Source organism: Bos taurus, chromosome 9 (genome assembly GCF_002263795.3).
Source record: "Bos taurus isolate L1 Dominette 01449 registration number 42190680 breed Hereford chromosome 9, ARS-UCD2.0, whole genome shotgun sequence".
In the NCBI taxonomy this organism is placed as follows: Eukaryota; Metazoa; Chordata; class Mammalia; order Artiodactyla; family Bovidae; genus Bos; species Bos taurus.
In genome coordinates, this window is record NC_037336.1 from 36,491,685 (window position 1) to 36,511,246 (window position 19,562).

At 40.2% G+C, this 19,562-nt stretch overlaps 1 long non-coding RNA gene across 1 annotated transcript in view; it reads left to right on the forward strand.

Annotated features, from left to right (window-relative positions):
- Positions 1 to 5,937: 5,937 nt before the first annotated feature.
- The window catches only part of LOC101905407 (uncharacterized), a 44,977-nt gene continuing 31,352 nt past the window's right edge, over positions 5,938 to 19,562 (forward strand). The window contains exons 1-3 of the long non-coding RNA XR_009496009.1: positions 5,938 to 6,344; positions 11,752 to 11,863; positions 12,525 to 12,576. This is a non-coding gene — a long non-coding RNA (uncharacterized lncRNA). The remainder of the gene's footprint in view (positions 6,345 to 11,751; positions 11,864 to 12,524; positions 12,577 to 19,562) is intronic.

The window sequence follows — 19,562 nt, forward strand, 5'->3', positions numbered from 1 at the left end:
ATACCTTGAAGTAAATGGTAAAGCATTGGGGTTTCTTAATGACTCAATGCCATCGTATTTCTAGAGTTAGAAAACATTGTAAGTTCATTTTATCTCAGATCTATTTCTAAATATGATGGGCAATAAATCTGAACTTCCAGGTATGCACCACAGATCCTAAAAGTTATTTCATGGTGAACAGCCTCATCTCTAGCCTTTTTTGTGCTTCTTACTTGGCCTGTTAAAAGCACCAGCACCACTTAGAGCAGCAGCAGGTAAAGAGCAGTGCTCTAGAAATCACAAATGTGGAGTAGGCCCCAGCTTTACATTATTTATTGAAATATTATTTACTTTATTGTTTTGGCCTCGTCATTTAAATTGCTATGCCTCGCTTTACTAATCTATGAAACTGGTCAGGTAACAGTTGACAAATACTTTGCTTTTCCATCATGTCTCTTCTTTTACTTGGGGTAGACATTACAAATTGATCTTTGTTTTCTGGCCTTAAAATCCTTCTCAACCCAGATAGCCATTACAGTTAATCAGAGATGGCATTAAATATGAAATGCTTTTGCCATCTCTGGCTGAAAGATCTTTCAAGTCCAAAATTAATAGTATGTCTTTTTTTTTTTTTTTTGAATGTGTAGGGAAATATTCTGGTTTTGTAGAGCCAGCACCACACCTGTGTTCACAGGGCAGCCCTGTCACTTAAAAAGTTTAAGGATTCCCTGCTTTCCTAGAGAAGTTTCTCAAAGCCTGGTAATTATAGATATTATGTAAAAACAGCTGTGTTTGCTGCTGTCTGGTCTCATTCCAGTAGCGAATCAATGCGGATGATTTGTCAGTCTTCCCAATCTTTAGTAGCACTGAGGTGGGTTTGTGGTGCTGTTGCTGTTCCTTTGTGGTTTTGTTTGTTTGTTTGTTTTTTATTTTTTTTTAATTTTTTTTAACAATAATCAGTCCTAGCAATCATGTACACATACGAATACACAGTCTCACATCCCATAGCTATATATTCCTAAAATACAAACTTTTTAAACTTCAAAATAGAACAGAAGTCCTGATTAAAATTAGACATGATGTCTTTTTTTATCAATGAGAAATCAAATATTAATATGTTTTCTTTTTTTTTTTTTATCTTTTTTTTTTTCTTTTTAACCCTCCTCCCTCCTCCCTCCCCATACCATCCCTCTGGGTCGTCCCAGTGCACCAGCCCCAAGCATCCAGCATCGTGCATTGAACCTGGACTGGCATCTCGTTTCATACATGACATTTCACATGTTTCAATGCCATTCTCCCAAATCTTCCCACCCTCTCCCTCTCCCACAGAGTCCATAAGCCTGTTCTATACATCAGTGTCTCTTTTGCTGTCTCATATACAGGGTTATCGTTACCATCTTTCTAAATTCCATATATATGCGTTACTATACTGTATTGGTGTTTTTCCTTCTGGCTTACTTCACTCTGTATAATAGGCTCCAGTTTCATCCACCTCATTAGAACTGATTCAAATGTATTCTTTTTAATGGCTGAGTAATACTCCATTGTGTATATGTACCACAGCTTTTTTATCCATTCATCTGCTGATGGACATCTAGGTTGCTTCCATGTCCTGGCTATTATAAACAGTGCTGCGATGAACATTGGGGTACACGTGTCTCTTTCCCTTCTGGTTTCCTCACTGTGTATGCCCAGCAGTGGGATTGCTGGATCATAAGGCAGTTCTATTTCCAGTTTTTTAAGGAATCTCCACACTGTTCTCCATAGTGGCTGTACTAGTTTGCATTCCCACCAACAGTGTAAGAGGGTTCCCTTTTCTCCACACCCTCTCCAGCATTTATTATTTGTAGACTTTTGGATCGCAGCCATTCTGACTGGTGTGAAATGGTATCTCATAGTGGTTTTGATTTGCATTTCTCTGATAATGAGTGATGTTGAGCATCTTTTCATGTGTTTGTTAGCCATCTGTATCTTTTTGTTTTTTTAAATAATAGGTATGCAATATATTTATTGGTTGTTGAATATAATATACTTACTATCAATTCTTTTTTAACAGCAGCCTTTCCTTCATACCTAAACATTTACCCATAGAGGTTAATTTTTAAATTCTTATATCAATTCATTATTCCAAAAATTGCTATTGGAAAAATATAAAAGTCACAAAAACGGCTTCCCTGGTGGCTCAGTGGTAGAGAATCCGCCTGCCAATGCAGGAGACATGGGTTTGATCCCTGACCTGGGAAGATCCCATGTGCTTCAGAGCACAAGCCTGTGCACCACAACTATTGAGCCTATGATCTAGAGCCCAGGAGGTGCAACTGCTGAGCCCACGTGCCACAGTTACTGAAACCTGTGCACCCTAGAACCTGAGCTCCATAACAAAAGAAGCCACCTCAATGAGAAGCCCAAGCTCCACAGCTAGAGAGCAGCTCCCACTTGCCTCAACTAGAGAAAAGCCTGCGCAGCAATGAAGACCCAGCACAAACTAATTTTTTTTTTAAGTCACATACAATTTATGCCCCTCTCAAAAAAGTTACAGAGACCAAAGATTGCCTGTGCCAGAGTCTAATCATGAGAGAAAACCACAATGTGATTTGAACATGACAAGTTTTATATGCTATGCTATGCTATGCTAAGTCACTTCAGTCGTGTCCGACTCTGTGTGACCCCTTAGACGGCAGCCTACCAGGCACCCTGTCCCTGGGATTCTCCAGGCAAGAACACTGGAGTGGATTGCCATTTCCTTCTCCAATGCATGAAAGTGAAAAGTGAAAGTGAAGTCGCTCAGTCGTGTCCTACTCTTAGAGACCCCATGGACTGCAGCCTACCAGGCTCCTCCATCCATGGGATTTTCCAGGCAAGAGTACTGGAGTGGGGTGCCATTGCCTTCTCCGAAGTTTTATATAATCATTAATTATAACAAAATTAGACTAATGAAGGATTCTCCACTGAAAACTAGGGAAACTTAAAAAAAAAAAAAAAAAGGTAAAAAAGAACAGATATAAGGAGAGGCCATTGGCCCTGAGAGTATCCCAAGATGAGCCCACCACCTGACCCAAGACTGAGACCCAGATTCTGGAGAGGACACATCTATGGCTCTCTGGCTGGCAGAGAAGTCACTGGGGATTGCATGGATGGAACTTGCTGGGAATCCACCCTCCAACAGTTGCTAGAAATTCTCCTAAGGTGGTAGGGAGATGCTGCTGCCCATTGTGTGATGGGTCCACGTGCCAGAGAACTGATTGGTGATGCAGAAGCCAGGTGCCAGAGAAGCCATTCACGCTGCAAGAACCTGCGGAGAAGAGCACACTGGAACCAGAGAAGCTCCTCCTCCAGCGCCTTTTATTGACACTTGGTATTGTGCCAGCTGGCAAAGTAGAAGTATTTAAAAATCAACTCTAGCATTGTGGTGCAGCCAATAAAGGATCTATTTGGAACTGAGAGGAAATAAACTCATAACTGGCCTGATCTTCTTCCCAAAGGACCCTGGCAAGAGCTATTCTTTGTAATGGAGTGGTAACAAAACTTGTTTTAGAACACTTGCTGAAGCCAGGTAACATTGGAGTAGCTGTAACTACTTAATGCTTAGTAAAGCTGTATAAGGTAGTATAAAGATCACTACTTACTGTTTTTTTGGCCTTGGACAAGTTTCCCAAGCTCTGAGCCTCAGTTTTCTCATTTATAAAATGGAAATAATATTAATTTCGGATAGATATAAAGGTTAAATAGGAGATTGTCTCTGGTCCTTCTTAAAACCACTAATATATTTTTTTTGTTTCTCAGATTCTCAATCATGTCCCACTCTGCAAGCCCATGGACTGTAGCCTGCCTGGCTCCCCTGTCCTTGGGATTCAGCAAGTAAGAATACTGGAGTGGGGTGCCATTTCCTCCTCCAAGGGATCTTCCTGATTTAGGGATTGAACCCGCATCTCTTATATCTCCTGCGTTGGCAGGCAGATTCTTTATCACTAGCACCACCTGGAAAGCCCAATAAAATATAAAAAGGAGCAAAAACTAAGTCCAAAAGGAGAATGGAAGTGGATACCACAGCAAAAAAAGAAAAATGATCATTTTGAAAAGTTACGGAAAGTGGTGACTGGAACCAACTCCTACAAGGATGAAAGTCAGGAAGCAGTGAACTCCAGAAAGGCTTAGAATGGGAAGCATCACTGAAAGCTGCAGTGCTGAATGAGAATGAAAACGGGAAAACTGTGATGTCTTCAAGAGGATCAGCTTGATCTCCCTAGCCTGAGAAGCCCAACAGGCACCCCTGTCCTCCACCCAACAGAAGAGGTTTGCCCTCTACAAAAGCTGGACCAGATTGGCTCTGGGCTGAGAAACAGAAGACCTGAGGTGACACCCTGAAAAAATAAAAGCCTTAATGCTAAACTGTGAGACCCGCTGTGTCTCAGTATAGATCTCCTCATGCTTATAATTCTTGGAGAGCATTGAGCTTATTAGATTTGTTTGTAGATTCATGTATTTCAGCAAATTTGAAAAGGCCAACAAAACTGACAGTTTTAACTCAGCTGACTAAGAGAAAGAGAATGCATAAATAATTAAAATCAGCAATGTAAGTGCAGACATTGCTAGCAAACTTACAGAAAAAAAAGAGGATTATAAGAGAATACTATGAAGAATCATATGCCAACAATTTAGTAAACTAGAAGGTATGGATAAATTCCTAGAAATACACAAATTATCAAATCTGACTTAGACAGAAAATCTCAATAGATATAGCAAATAAAGGGGATTGAATCAGTTCAACAACAACAACAACCCCACCTCCCTACAAAGAAAAGTCCAGGACCAGATGACTTCACTGGCGAATCCCACCAAACGTTTAAAGAAGAATTAATGCCAATGCTTCTCAAAAAGTAGAAGAGGAAGGAGCACACTATCTCATCCTTGAACCCAGTCTTTCTCTGATACCAAAGCCAGATGAAAATATAAGAAAAAACTACAAACAAATATATATATATATATAAAGTGTGTGTGTGTGTTAGTTATATATATATTATATAATTATATAATTATATATTAGTCAGTATTGTGTGTGTGTGTATATATATATAGTGAAATGTTATAGGAATGCAGTACTAATACAATGTGGATGAACCCTGAAAACATTACAGTGAGTGAAAGAAGCCTGATACACAGGATCACAGATCATATGATTCCATTTATATGAAATATCAAGAATAGGTAAATTGTTAGATAATGCAAACTAGTGGTTACTAGAGTAGAGGGGGAATTTGGAAGTAAGTGCTTAATGGGTATGAGATTTCCTTTGGAGGTGATGAAAATGTTCTAGAACTGGATAGAAGTGATGGTGGTACAACATTGCAAATGCACTAAATGCCACTAAATTGTTTGCTTTAAAATGCTCAATTCTATGTTATGTGAATTTTGCCTCAAAAAAAAAAAAAATCTACATTTCTGTTAGGCTCTCTTCTGAATATTTCTTATAGCGTTCACAGTACTGGCCCTAAATCTAATCTAATCTACCTTCTAGTCTCATGAAAGAGGCAGCATTAGATAAGCCAACAAGTAGACAATTATGTGGTTATGATTGTGGTCAGTGCTATATACAACAGAAAAAGGTGTGGCATAAGAAGAATATGAAGAAATTGAGTTAGATTGAGAAGTAAGGGATAGAGGCTGTCAGGAACGTCTATCTAAGAAAGTAACTTTTCAATTGAGAGCTAAAGAATGATTAAGAGGGTCTTACCTGGTGGTGAAGAATCTGCCTCCGAAGGCAGGGGAAGCAGGTTCAATCCCTAATCAGGGAACTAAGATGCCACATGCTGCAGGGCAATTAAGCCCTTGTACCACAACTAGAGAAGCCTGCATGCTGCAAAGAAGACCCAGAGCAGCCCCCACCCCCCAAAAAAGGAAGGAAGAAACAGCTTTGTAAATCAAATATACTTCAGTATAAAATGAAAATTAAATTGAATTTAAAAATAAAGAATGAATAGAAAGTGTCCTAGTGAGGAGTTAGGTATTACAGACTCCAGACAGAGAAGGCAGCATGCCTAGTGTCCTGCAGCAGAAAAGAGCTCGTACATGTGAGAAATGCAAAGAGTGGCCCAGCTCGGGCCCAGTGAGTGCCCTGAGTGACCTCAGTCAGTCCCTTGAGGGGCACAAGAGTTGCTCAGCGCTGTGTGGACACCCTTCAGTCTGCTCAGACTCTGACAATCCACTTCAAGTCTCCTGGAGGTGTGGGTAATTTCCTTGACTCTGCCCTGTCTAATAAATTTTTCAAATCAATTTTTTTCAGAAAGAGAAGGTAAAGAAAAGAAAGAAGGGGAGCAAAAGATCAAAATTGGAGTCTTGTCTCTGCCACTATTAGTACTTAATTTAAGGTAAGTTATTTACTGTTGTTATTCCATAATTAATCAGTTCATTGGCTAATTAATTATCTTGTAGGGAGAAAAAGATGTCCTGTGGTCAGTAAATTAGAGAAATGTGTTGATTGGCTGAACACTTTCTGATCTTTGAATATATTCCTCTTTCCGTTTCCTATATTCAATCCGTTGGCCTTTGTTTCTTCCTTCATAATAACTTTCACTTGTGTCTATTTAAAAATCATATGTTAACATTATATACTAGGCATCTTAAAAACTATAATTTAGTCCTCACAAGAATTATATATGTTATTTCACATTCATTTTCTAAGCAGAGAAACTGAGATTTAGCGAGGTTGGATATTTTGCTTGGGGTCACAGAGCTCATACATGATTGAGCTCTGATTCAAAGCCAGTCCTTTTTAACTCTGAAGGCTGTGGTTTTCCCAGGAGCACAGGCTATTTTCTTTCCATTCTATTGCCGTAACTTCCTCATTTTCCCTATGAACAACAGCAACGGCCTCCTGGTTTGCCTTACTTCCCTCCATCCTCTCTGCTTCAATCCACACTGTCCCACACTCTACCCTGCCGCCAGGTTAATGTCTCTTAAACACATATACCCCCAAAATCAAGGTCCCAAAAAACTTCTGATTGAATCTGGCAGAGGAGAGAGCTGAGGTTCCACTGGATTCATAGAACTTTAGCTGAAGGGAAAATTTTTCTGCACCCATTAAAGTTTTCAGAGGAAAGAAAGATGATAAATTATTAGAAGAAAATGAGACAGTTAAAACCTTCCAGAGTACTTGAGGTCAGGTGGGATAGCCCTCAGGTCAGGTGGGATCTGGAGAGGCACAGGACGTGCTGAAGGGACGAGCCAGTGGTCTGCGTATCGGCCTGCTCTCTCCTCTGTTCCCCACCCCACCAAGGGGAGGTGGGTCCCTCTCCATCACACAGGAGACCTGGTCTGGGAAACCTACCAACAATCCAGGATGGAAACTGCAAAAGGAAACTGATGTTTTGATTAAGCAAATATTTGAAATTATTTCATTCCAAAGAAAAATATCCCAATTAAAGTGCCAAGCATTGAGTATTCACAAACAGAAAACAGATGCAACATGTGTTCAGTTTGAAATCGACTTGGGAATAACTCTCCTGAAACTGAATGTGGACATATTTACACAATATAATTCATAACAGAGCTCTGGAAGGGTTTCTAAGAGGAGACAAAGGAGTACTATACACACATTTAGCTATCCCTGGAGTATGGGCATGTACCAAATGTAATAAATATATGTCCGCTATTTAGCTCTGCAATTTCCACATGTTTTTTAAGTGACTGCATTACTGATTACATGAGACACTAAAATCTTTTTAGAAATACGTATAATGGTAATGTTTTTAGAACCAAATTATAAGAATAATTAACAATTGGGAAATGTATTTTTTTCTACTTCTCAAGTTCATTGCTATCCTAAGAAAAAACTTCTTCCTGATTTGGAAAATGAACTTGGAGCCAAGATTTACTTTCTCTTAGGAAGGAAACTTCCATAAAGATTTTTCATCTTTTGATCCTCTTAGGAAAATGAGGTTTATCACTCTTTAGAAAACAAAATTCTTGATGTTTTCTTGCATTCCTTTTACACAAACATAGAAGTGTATTTGAAGTGCAAAAACAGAATCATAGTTTTTTTCAATAGCTAACTTTTAGCCAACCTTCCATCCAAGTGAATCAAAAAGTTTTAAATCCATAAAATACTCCCACATGTTTCTAACTAGAAAGATGATGGTGGATACCAAATTGTAAACTTTTAGTCAATATTGTCTCAGTATTTTTGCATGTATTTTTTTGTTTTGTTATTTTTGTTTGTTTCAGCAAACGACAGTTCTCACATTTTGAATGTGTGGTTTTAGCAACAGTTCTCACATTCAAAATAAATTTATATAGACTCTATTCAACAAATGTATATTGAGTATTCCCAAAGTATGAAAAATTATACTGTGCTGTTAGCTTTCCATTTGGATTAGACTTTTATATTGGTTCATATATGTGTTAATTTTATTGACTAATTCTTAATTTTTTAATTAAAAAAATTTAATGTGATATATTTTGCATTCAGTGAAATTTTAAATTATCAGTCCTATTAAAAAGGTAGAAGAAGATTAAAAGAAGATTAAATGTAAGTAAAATTAGAAATATATAGCATATAGTAAGCATATGGTGTCAGGGCTTCCATAATGGTTCAGACGGTAAAGAACTAGCCTGCAATGCGGGAGACCTGGGTTCGATCACTGGGTTGGGAAGATCCCCTGGAAGAGGTCAGGGCAACCCACTCTAGTATTCTTCCCTGGAGAATCCCCATGGACAGAGGAGCCTGGCGGGCTACAGTCCATGGGGTAGCAAAGAGTCGGACACGACTGGGCGACTAAGCGCATATGGTGTAAGACTTGCAATATAAGCTTGTGTGGACATCTAAGATAGTATGTTATTGGCCCTCGTCGCTCCTCCCCCACTTGCTCTTCTCCATGTCCACACTTTGCTGGATGTCTTTTCCATTCTCTCCCACAGCAGGCATGCCTCTAACTGACTGACTTAGATTGAGTTCATTCTCTACCCTGGGCTTAGTCATTCGAATTGCTTTGGTTAATAGAAGGAAGCAGTCAGTACTTTGCTAGCTCCAAGACTAGGCCTCAAAAGATTTTTCCACTTTATCTCTTGTGCTCCTCCCATCCCTGGGTGCGACATGCCGGGGGCTAGCAACAGGTCCCAGAAGTAGGAATGTAGACATGGAGGGTGAGTTGCCCCAGGCAACTTGTCAAACACAGCCCAGAGCAGAGCTTCCAGTTCACTTGGACCCGGAGCCCAGCTCATATCTGCTATGTTACTTTTTAGGACTGTCACAACAAAGTACCACGGGCCAGGCTGTGTAAACAACGTAAATGTATTTTCCCAGAGTTCTAGGGGCTGGAAGTCTGCAATCAGGGGCTGGTAGGGTTGGTTTCTTCTGGTCTCTCTTCTGGTCTTTCAGATGAGTCTTCAAGATGACATGGTGTTCTCTCTCTATGTATGTCTATGTCCAAATTCTTCTTGTTAGAACACCAATGGAATTGGAATAGGGCCTGCCATAATGACCTAATTTTAACTTGATTAATTCTTTAAAGGCACTGTCTCCAAATACAGTCACATTTTGAGGTACTAGGGATTAGGATTTCAAACTATGAAGTTTTGGAGGACATGATTCAACCCATAATGTCGGCCAAACTTAGTCTAGATCAAGCAGCCCAACAGACTCAGGAGCTATAATAATAAATTAGCATTTTAAGGCACTAAATTTTTAAGTAGTTTATAATAAAACTAACTAACCAATACAAATGATATAAAAAGGTATTTACATAGTTACAGGTGATGAGATTTTGAGTAATTTAAAAATATTTTCTTTAAGAGCGACACTACATATTCTTTTAAACTAGTGTTTTTGACTATAAAGTAATACTTTTCCATCATTTTAAAAACAGAAGATACAGTAATATATAAAATATCAAAACAAATATCTAGGGACTTCCATGGGACTTCCGTGGAGGTCCAGTGGTCAAGAGTCTATGCTCCCAATGGAGGAGGCACAGGTTGGACCCTGGTTGGGGAACTGAGATCCTACATGCTATGCAGATCAGCCAAATATATATACATATCTGCCAACCTGAGAGGAAATTATCTTCCTATTTACAAACATACATTCATACATATTTTTCCACTAACAGTCATACATATTTTTACCAAAACAGGTATTCTATCATACATACTTTAAACTGCTTTTTTTTAATAAAAATTTTTTCCAAGGAGAGCATTGTTAGTAAGTATAGAGCTCTCTCGTAATTTTAATGACCACATAGTATGCCATTTTATCAATTTCCATAATTTATTTACTAACTTCTTGTTGACTAGTATATAAATTGTACTTGGAGAAGGAAACAACAATCCACTCCAGTATTCTTGCCTGGGGAATCCCATGGACAGAGGAGCCTGGCAGGCTATAGTCCATGGGGCTGCAAGGGTCGGGCACAACTTGGTGACTAAACCACCACAGAAATTGTACTCATTTTTCATGATTTTTATTTTTCCACTAAACAGAAAAAAATGTAACATATCCTTCTAAAATCTTCTGGGACCTGGGATTGAAAACACAAGATACATGTAGAGACTATTCTTGCTAACTGTAGCTTATTGTAAGATTTAGTTTCTCCCAGTCTTACATAGATTTCTGCCAGTTTTACCTTGGTGTAAAGGTAAGTGGATTGAAATGAAAATTATGATAACAAAAAGAGAGGGGATATATGAAGACACATAACGGGCTCACTTTGCTGTGCAGCAGAAAGTAGCACAACATTGTAAAGCAGCCATGCCCCTGCTGCTGCTGCTCACTCACTCAGTCATGTTCAACTCTCTGTGATCCAATGGACTGCAGCCTGCCAGGCTTCTCTGTCCATGGGCTTTCCCAGGCAAGAATACTAGAGTGGGTTGCCATTTCCTCCTCCAACTATACTCCAATAAAAATTAACTTTAAAAAAGAATGATGGTTTCTTTTAAGCAGAGCTGATGGTTTCATTTTATGAAGCATGAATCCAATCAGAATCTCCTCAGTTATCTAGAAAGTGTGTGATGCTGGCCTATGCACTCCAGAAGTGAAGCAGACACAAATGTGGCTTCAACTATCTTCCTCCCGAGCAGGGGGAACAGACAGGGAGGTGTACAGTTGACCCTGAGGAATCGCCACCTTAAGTCCACAGGGTTGCATACGGAATGAGAAAGTAAGTTAGGAAGTAAGTTCAATGTAAATTTGGGAAAGAAGTATGTTTTCTAATGTTTTAATTGATAAAATATACTTCTTCTTAAGAACACTGCTTTTCTTTCTTTAAAAAAGTTTTTTTTAGTTATTTGGCTGTGCTGGGTCTTAGTTGCAGCACTCAAGATCTTTGATCTTTATTGCAGCATTTGAACTCTTGGTTGTGGCATGTGGGATCTAGTTCCCTGACCAGGGATCCAACCTGGGCCCCCTGCACTGGGAGTGCAGGCTTAGCCACTGGACCACGAGGGAAGTCCCTCCTTTTCTTCTTGGTTGTTCTTTCTGAATAAGAGAAAAATAAAATTAGTTTCCCTCACATCTGGATAAATTTAACAACCCTCTATCTCTCTAAGGAAGAACCTCCCAGGTGATTATTTTCTTTGAAGTTCTAGGGTGGTTACTTTGTCCCTGGAGGTTTGGCCAGCCACGTTAGTTGCGGTTCTGGTTTCTTTCCTGCCTCCTCCCAGTCCCTCTCAGTCAGCCTGGCCACAACAGGAGGTCAGCACTGATCTGACAAGAACCCTACCACTTCTGACCCCTCAAAGGTGCCCGGTGGTGCTAAACTGTTGGTGCCATTTGTTCCCCAGTTTGGACACCCCTCCTTGGTGGTGACTGGGCACCAGAGAATCTTTACTTCTGGAGAATGTGGTGGTGATGTGCTTGCAGCGTTTCTCCTCCAGGAAGCAAGGTGCTCATTGTGTAAGTAATGTTCCACATAGAAGTGTTTTTCTCTGCAAAGTCAGGAGCTTCCTTGGAGGGAACAATATTTTTATCTAAACACACTGTTTGAATTTAGGTTAGTGTGATACAGAAATTGTACAAAAGCCATGCCAACCTACTTTCTTCACTTCTGTCAGTAAATTTAGAAAGCACAGATTAGTGTAGCTATATTGAGCTTCATTTCATTTAATGCTTTTAGCAATGCTGTATGTTTTTAATATTAGGATTCTAGGGAAAAATATGCCATCTGACAATGTAAATGACAAATGTATTTACTGTAAACTTACTTGCTTTGGATACACTTGGTCAAAGGTCTGGGATTGCATAATGATGAGACTGGGGACCGACAGGTGTACATATATTCAATCAACATGAAAAGGTCTGGGTCAAGGAAGAGATTAGATTTTATACTAAAGGATTTGTTAACAGAGGAAATATTAGAAGTGGAAGATAAGGCTAGAGTCATTATAACAACAACAATAATAATAGCAACATTAATGATAATTACAACAACTATAGTTAATTGAAAGGTTCCTATTGCCAAGCATCAGCCTTAGCATGTCATATACTTACATTGTTTCTTCTCCACAGCATTATAGAGATAAATATTAATATTATCATTATTATGTCCATTTTTCAGATCAGGAGATTGAGGTACAAAGTGATTAAGTGACTTGATCATCACCTTAAAGGTAAGAAGCTACAGAACTGAGATTTTTACCAATCTTGGGCTTTGAATTACAGCAGTATACAACTTATGATCATCTTTCACTGTTCTGTACTGTGCAAGTTATTATTATCCATACTTTTGTAATAACTATAAACACTGAAGCGGAGAGAAAATTGCTCAAGTCTTCTTGAGAAACACTGTTGCAGGGAGCTAAGACCCAGGCCTCGCTCGCAATGGGCTGCATTATACCTACTATAGTCATTGCCAGATATCCTTGTCTAGATCTTTCTAAACACAAGATAAAATAGTACTTTTCAGGAATTGCTTTGGGACCTTTGCACAAAGTTTCCTACTGACAAATGCACTGTTCTTGCGGAGGGCACCCTCCAGAACGTAGGTCCTGGGTTGTCCAGGGTGGTCGGCTTGCAGTAGTTTCTCTCTGGCTGCCTCTCAGAATCATTAATAATGACTTTACCATCCATACTTTCTACACAAATGAACCCCACCCTTCCTCCTAGACCCACTCCTCAAGCCCTGTTTCCTCCTTAGTCACCTCCTTAGTCACCTCCATCCACTTCATTCCAAGGAAGTCCCCGGGCCCAGCCTCCTGGAGAACAGTGCCACTGTCAGTCCACGGATGGCCCAGGCGGTGATCCTGGCAGCCAGGTTGCTAAGGGGAGAGGGAAAAAGAGGCACTGCCCCTCTCTCACGTGCTCTTCAAGGTCAGCAGAAGCTGCCTTCTCGGGAGCACAGCAAGATTCCCGACCCGTCGCGAGAGAGGGGTCGTTTCTTTACAGATTTAACAAAACTTGAGAGTGATGAATAGCTTCGACATGTCTTACTGATGTCATGTCCAACAGGTATCTATATCCACATTGACTCTTACAAGCTGTGAATCTAACAGCATTTGGGGTAGGCGTTGCACGGCCCAGTAATTAAGTTCATCTCAGGCCTCCTTGTTAAGGCCATTGAGGTCTATTACATCTTGCGTTTTCATTGACTGCAGAGAAGTCTTTGAAATTTTATTGTAATTTGTCCTGTGAATCTGGGCAGCAATCAACACTAAGTACAAAAAAGGAACAAACTGCTGATACACACAGACAACATGGATAAACCTCAACACCTTTATTCTAATTAAAAGACGGTATATGGTTCTACTTATAAAATTCTAGAAATGGCAAAACTATAGCAATAAAAAGACCAGAGGTTGCCTTTGGCCAGAGTTTGGAGGAGGGGGCTGACTTCAAAGGAAGGACACAAGAAAAATTTCCAGGATGGCAGACATGTTTTTATATTAATATCTTATGGTGGTGACTATAAGACTGTACAATTTCAACATTCATCAACTATACATATAAAATGGGTGAATTTTATTATGTGTAAAGTATACCTTAATACAAGTGGAGGAAAACAAAGTAGCTTTAAAGACAATGTGAGAGGAATAAGCATTATGAAAATTGAGAGGAAGGGGTCTGTTCAGATGACTTTAAAGGAAGATTGGTTTGAACACCCAGACATGTCATAGAGGCTTCTCCTAGTTTAGTTCCGCGGGTCTCCCACTGCGGGGTTTGTGAAATTCACTGTACTGGGTTGTATATACAAAACCATGTTTCTGTGGATCACTTCTTGGATAATTTAAGGTATTTTCAAGAGTAACTTTGACTACACACGTTTGTGTTTCCTGTTCACTTCAGGTCCCATCGGGCTAGAAGACGCAGGTCCACAGTCATAGTGCTGGGATGGGGCAGCTGGGTTGGATTTTAAGGTCAGGATCTAAGGCTGGACAAATAGCCTTCGAAAGAGAAAGCCGCCCTCTCCACCCATTCCCAAGGCTCACTCCCAAAGCGAGCCGTATTGCGTTCATCATAACTGGCTACCACATCACTTCGGGTGTTCACACTGTTGCTTCAGACACACAACTGCAGCAGTTGTTAGCTTCCAAGAGGGAGGTGTTTGCAGAGCTGGCCTTGTAATTACTTATGTTGGCATCAGCTTCTCCTGGCATCACCTTGATCAGGGCTGTCACGTTCCCCCAATACATAAGGCGGAGGTGAACAGCTAGCAGCTATGCAATCACCCAGGCCTCACTTTTATCTTGGCAGGATTCTGTGTTAACTTCTCTGGTGTCGACTTGGTCTCTTGACAATGGAATGTTAACCATTCACCCTTCCCTAAGTGTCAGCCAACACGCATTAACGCTCTCTTCTGACTCCATCCAGGCCTTTGCACATACTGTCCCTCTGCCAGGCCAACTCCTCAGCATCCTTAAAGACTCCACTTATATCCCCTGCTCTTCAAGGCAACTCTCCCTGCTGCTTGCCACCCTCCTCCTCTGCAGTTGGGCTGAAGAGCCCCTCATGGGGGTTTCCCAGCACCTGGGTTTCCACCTGCCCAGTGAGGACACTCATCTGCGTCCTTATTGGTCTCCCCGCTTGGCTCTGTGTACCCTAACCCAGAGATGCAGAGAAGATGGCTACTTTTCTTCTAAGCCTTATTATGACTTGTAAGAGTCTGGAAAATTTGTGTTAAATAGTAGAGGAACCGAATATCATCCCTCTAGGGCTTCAAATGAGATAGTGGATGTAAAGCATAAAACCTAACAGCTGACGCACAGTAGACACAGTAGACAGTATTAGTCTTGCGTTCACTCCCCTAACTCCTCCAAATCCCGCTTTTGTCTGACTCTGTCCCGCGGGGAGAAGTGATTCAATGGAATCCACTCAGAGTGATCCCTCACTGCAAGGGATGATGGGATTTGGTTGGGAAATGTATATTTTTGGAATAGTTTCAAACTGAACTAGTTTTAAGAGGATATAGGTTCATCGATGAGGACATTTTATAGAGTGACAAATGATGACCTCACTTCTTGGGGATATATCTAGGAAATTAGCTTGTACATTAATTAAGTGATAATTGCATTTTGGTGTGATCTGAAACTCAATAAACACGTTATTGAAAACTGATAATTACAAATCATAACAATAATAGTAGATGTTTAAATTTACTGTGAATATTATTGGGCATATTCAGATGGCAAAGAAATATTTTAAAGTACAAATTCAGTTCTAGAAGTTAAACTTTTTTACCATTAAAATTAGTTAAATATGAATAGGTGGCACAGATTTGATCAGGTGATAAGGACTATTTTGGCCACTAGAGGGAGCTCATACTTTAAAAAATATTTGTAGGGACCACACTGTGCCACCAGCTGCCAATGTGGGTTTTAAAATTAGTAATGACGGTGCCCTGAATTTTTTTTTTTTTTGCAGCTTCTTTCATTATTAACGTTCCAAAGGGATGGATAAGTGACAAAAATTGTAAATCAATATGAATATATTAGAAATGTTTTCTAGCAATGTTCAAAAGGGTAATCTCTGATGGCACATACAGTTACAGATATAAATTACTTTCTCTTTTTTTCCAGAACATAAACTGTTTTTTTAAAGGTACTTTCTTTTAAATACAACATTTATTCAAAAGTAAAAGTTTTAGAATTATTTGTTTTCATTTTTTTCACGGATGGGAGAATTGGTATCATAATTTTACTATTTCACATACAATACGTGTGTGAAATATATAGTGTTTCAGGGTCATATGAACCTCTGGAATGAACCTCCTAAATCTAGTTTTACCCTCTTCTTACTGCCACACCAAGTGCAAGAGCTTGTTCTCCCCAGATGGTCGTAACACTTTTTTATTGGCCTCCTCTCCGTCATAGACGACTCCTGCCTAGTGTCTCCCAAATGCAATTGACTGTATTTATACACTGCTCTCAGACTAGTTTTCCTGAAAAAAGTTTTTTATCACTCACCTTTCTGCTCAGAAACCCATAGTAATTCCCTATTTCTATAAAACAAAGCCACAAATTCCTTCTTGGCATTTAAGATCCAATTCGATATCACCTCCTCTTCAGGCCCACGAGCTTCGGGCTGGATTAATCCTCTATTTTCCTCAAGTTCTTTTTTTTTTTTTCCCCCAAGTTCTCATGGTACTTTTTCTCTGTGAAAGTGGAAGTGTTAGTCTATTAGTCATGTCCAACTCTTTGAAACCCCATGGATTGTAGGCTGCCAAGCTACTCTGTCTATAGAATTCTCCATGCAAAAATACTGGAGTGGGTATCCATTCTCTTCTCCAGGGGATCTTCCCAACCCTGGGATCAAGCCCAGGTCTCCTGCATTATAGGCGGATTCTTTACCATCTGTGCCACCAGGGAAGTATTGACCTTTATTTTATGGTTCCTTGTGAGCATGTCTCAGAGAAGGCGATGGCACCCCACTCCAGTACTCTTGCTTGGAAAACCCCATGGACGGAGGAGCCTGGTAGGCTGAAGTCCATGAGGTCGCTAAGAGTCAGACATGACTGAGCGACTTCACTTTCACTCTTCACTTTCATGCATTGGAGAAGGAAATGGCAGTGTTCTTGCCTGGAGAATCCCAGGGACGGGGAAACCTGGTGGGCTGCCGTCTATGGGGTCACACAGAGTCGGACACGACTGAAGCGACTTAGCAGCAGCAGCGAGCATGTCTAGTGTAATATCCAAGAGCAACTTCTCTAAATGTATGAGTCCTTCCTCTGACCAGACAGCAAGATTTGCCTTAGCAAATGTTTGAAGCCAAAGTTCTGCCTAAGAGGACCAGACTGGGGAGACATTCAGAGGCGGCATGGATAGAACCTGGTGTTCTATTGCTATCAAGCCATCACACAATTATTGGTTTAAAGTAACAATTTGATATTATCTCTCAAGATTCTGGGGATTGTCTAGACCCAGCTGGATCATTCTTGCTTGATGTCTCAAGTGTGTTTGCAGTCAGATCGTGGCTGGGCTGGAGTCATTTGAATGCTCAACCAGGCTGGACATCCAAGATAGCTTCCTCACTTACGCATCTGCCATCCAGGCTGAGAGGGCAGAAATCTCTAGGGGCTCACCAAGCATTTTGTTCTCTTCATGCAGTTCTTCCATGTGAACCACATAGGATTCCTCACAGCATGGTGGTCTCAGATTAGACTTCTTACATGGCGGCTGACTTTCCCCTGAACGGCCATTTCAAAAGACCCTAGTATGAGCAGCAAGGCTTCTTGGACGTCACATGGGATCACCTCCTCCACAGTGCCGGTCCAGACTCAGTGTGGGAGGGGACTGCACAGGAGCCCTGTACTGGGAGGACTGGTTGTTAAGGGGCCATCTTTGGAGACTAGCTCCCTCACGTGCCAACATTTTCAATATGGAAATCACCTGAAGATAGACCAGTCAGAAGAACTGAGAAGATCAGGGTGATGAAAACTTAATTGCAAGACAAAAGGGAGGGTCAGTCAATATTGTTTAGTATGTCCATAGATCCTTTTACATTCTCCCCATCGAGAGATGGGGGTTATGTTTCCTCCCTCCAAAACTGGACTGGCTTTTCTGACTGTGATGCTATGTAACTTCCAAGGAAAGTTCAAAAAAGGCAGTCACGATATTTCTAACTTGCCTGTTGGAATACATGCTCTTGTTACCTTCAGCTTCTATATAAGCAACCTACCTTCCTGAGGCTGCTATGTTGTGAGGAAGCCCAATACAGTTCACATGGGATATTGTACATACGGTCATTATTTAGATGTCATATAAAGTGCAGGCTGGGAATTCCCGATATCCTCTCTCTGGAGGGATGTTTAAATTCTCAGATGCTTAGGAGAGGGTCACGGGATTTGGATAGAGAAATGATTTTGTAACCGTAAAGACCTTCTTAAGACAAAATTGAAGGCTGAATTAGGACTTGGCATGGGCAAGAATAAAGTTACAGAAGGAAGGATACAGAATATCCATCAAATAACTTTGGACCAGCTGCTTTTTCCCTCCTATTTTAGGCTAAGTGTTTAGTGTACTGTTCTTTCCTTTAGTTCACCCTTTGAAACTCTTTTCTCTTTTCTTTTCTTTTTTTTTTTTGTGTGTGTGTTTTTGAACTTTTGTATTGAGGTATAGCTGATTAACAATGTTGTGATAGTTTCAGTTGAACAGTGAAGGGACCCAGCCATACATATACATGTATCCATTCTTCCCCTAAACCCCATTCCCATCCAGGCTGCTACATAACATTAAGCACAGTTCCATGTGCTATACAAAATGTCCTTGTTGATTATCCATTTTAAATATAGCAGTGTGTACATGATCATCCCAAATGCCCTCATTATCCCTTCCCTCTGGCAACCATAAGTTCATATTCTAAGTCTGTGAGTCTCTTTCCATTTTGTAAGTTTATTTGTATCATTTCTTTTTATATTCTACATATAAGTGATGTCATGGATTATTTCTTCTTCTCTGTCTGACTTACTTCTATCAGTATGACATTCTCTAGGTCCGTCTGTGTTACTTCTAATGGCATTATTTCATTCTTTTTAATGGCTGAGTAATATTCTTTTGTATATGTGAACCACATCTTTTTTATCCATTCCTCTGTCGATGGACATTAAGTTGCTTCCATGTCTTGGCTATTGTAAACAGTGCTGCCCGAACATTGGGGTGCATCTATCCTTTCAGATATTCTCTGGATATATATCCAGGAGTGGGATTGCAGGGTCATATGGTAGCTCTACTTTTAGCTTTTTAAGGAACCTCAATACTGTTCTCCATAATGCCTGTAGGAATTTACATTCCCACCAATAGTATAGGAAGGTTCCCTTCTCTCTACACCCTCTCCAGAATTTGTTTGTGGATTTTTTTGATGATAGCTATTCTGGCTGGTGTGAAGTGATATCTCTTTGTAGTTTTTATTTGCATTTCTGATTAATTAGTGAAGCTGAAGATCTTTTTATGTGCCCATTGGCCATCTGTGTGTCTTCTTTGGAGAAATGTCTATTTAGGTCCGCTGCCCATTTTTTGAGTGGGTTATTTGTTTTGATGCTGTTAAGCATCATGAGCTGTTTGTATATTTTAGAAGTTAATCCCCTATCGGTCACATCATTTGCAAATATTTCCTCCCAATCTGTGGGTTGTGCTTTCATTCTATTTATTGTTTCCGTTGCTGAGCA